The sequence below is a fragment of the Octopus bimaculoides genome, chromosome 8 (assembly GCF_001194135.2).
Source record: "Octopus bimaculoides isolate UCB-OBI-ISO-001 chromosome 8, ASM119413v2, whole genome shotgun sequence".
Lineage (NCBI taxonomy): Eukaryota > Metazoa > Mollusca > Cephalopoda > Octopoda > Octopodidae > Octopus > Octopus bimaculoides.
In genome coordinates, this window is record NC_068988.1 from 37,660,752 (window position 1) to 37,662,707 (window position 1,956).

Below are 1,956 nucleotides of genomic sequence, written 5' to 3' on the forward strand. Positions count from 1 at the left end.
GGAGAAAATAAAGTAAAAAGGTAAAATATAAAGGAGGAATATATATATACATGTGTGTGTGGGGCCATATATATATATTTGTGTGTGGACAGGTATATATATATATATATATATATATATATATGGGCTGTATACTCTGAATATGTATACATACATACACACACACATATATATATATATATTTATTTATATGTTTATCCATGCGTACATGTTATATCAATGTTTGTTTTTATGTTGTTATAAAAATAGTTTTACATTAGTATGTAGAATACAAATTTATTATTCGTATACAAGAATGTTGTTGATAGTGACTTCGAAGTTTCGGCCAGCTAAGCCATCGTCATATTAATGTTTATGTGTACATATATGTATGTAAGTGTATATAAATATATAATATAAATGTGTGTATATATATATATAGATATATATATACACACACACACATTGCCTATGCTTATATGTGTATTCATGTCAGTGTGTGTGTGTAGAGAGAGAGAAAAACATTTAACTTGTATATTATTTAATAACAATAACAACGACCAATTGTGTAGCGATAGTATAACCATCAGCCGTCACTCTAATGATTAAAAAGAAATCGGTTGAGTAACAGTGACTTATTGACTTTATTGTAACAAACAGTGTGACTGACCATATATCGATTCTATCTGGATGATATGATCACACATAGATACTTACAGTAACAATGTTATTGGTTAGCTGTGTACAAGCACACATCAAATTACGTCCTTTTTTTTTATGAAATTAATGGAAAAATAAACCACAACTTGAATCGCTTTATTCGAGTTTACGTCGGTCTCAGCGAACATGTTGAAAAGCATAAAAGTAAATAAAAAAAAAACACCTAAGAACCAAAACTCAAGTGCAAAATTAAATAAAATGCATGCGCATATATGTACATAGCATTTATTAAAACACATGTAAGCTAATAAAGTTTTTAAAATGTATTTTCATACTGCGTCGATTTTCGAGTGAAGTTACATATCTCGGGACCAGTTACCGACGTAAGTTGAGGTATGCCTGAACTAATATTATAGCTTGAGTGAGTGTTTAACTATTTACTGTCCAGTTTTGTTTCCACAGTGAAAACTATATTGACAGATAACCATCTCATGAATGCTCGTAGAATTACGTTTTAGATAGTGTTAGCCTATCGAATGTGTGTGTAACATTTTATCGATTCTGCTCTATATATTTCTCTACAGAAACTCTGTTATTAGTCAGTTAGTTGGTTATCTCTTTCATTTTTAATTAATTATAATAAATATTTTAGGAATTCTTCGAAACCAGATTGTATTCGCATACACACATTCTCTTTCTTTCTCTCTCTCTTTCTTTCTTTCTCTCTCTCTCTCTTTCTTCTTCTCCCTCTCTTTCTCTCTCTCTCTCTCTCTCCTTCTCTATCTCAGACACACTCGTACAAGGACTGTTTTTAGTAGCATCATAGGACCTCGGATAAATCACTGCACAGGGCCCAATAGAATTTATTCATTGAGAGCAAACCACAGAAGTGGGCCCCTAGACTCGGGAGTCCCCTGGGAAACTGCCTAGTGTGCCATAGTCTTAAGACACCGACCCGACCCGCACGCATGCACGCACGTATACACAGTTCTCTGCCAATGCTGTTCTGTTTTTAAAAAAAGGCAGGATCTTTTTTAAAACGGGGGCCACATTTTTCATTAATGTTTTACGTAGTGTTTTTGGTACGGAAAGACTTTCAAACTTCGTATACTTATCTATTTTGTGTTATAGAACAGAAAAATATTTTTGTATTCGAATTTATTTCATGTAAAAAAATTGTCTTATTTCGATAATTTCAACCAATCACTGACAAGTATTCAGTTGTTTATATTTACTCCTTTGGCTGATTAAGCGGAGTAAAGCGTATTTAATTTCCATAGCTTCGTTTTGCTTTTTTCTTTTTAAATTTGCTGTTTT

At 32.1% G+C, this 1,956-nt stretch overlaps 1 protein-coding gene and 1 long non-coding RNA gene across 2 annotated transcripts in view; one reads left to right on the top strand and one right to left on the bottom strand.

Annotated features, from left to right (window-relative positions):
• The window catches only part of LOC128248564 (uncharacterized), a 69,981-nt gene that overhangs the window by 31,369 nt on the left and 36,656 nt on the right, over positions 1–1,956 (bottom strand). The gene's annotated exons all lie outside the window — the stretch shown is intronic.
• Positions 1–1,956, top strand: part of LOC106883849 (protein FAM78B) — a 105,519-nt gene that overhangs the window by 1,159 nt on the left and 102,404 nt on the right. The gene's annotated exons all lie outside the window — the stretch shown is intronic.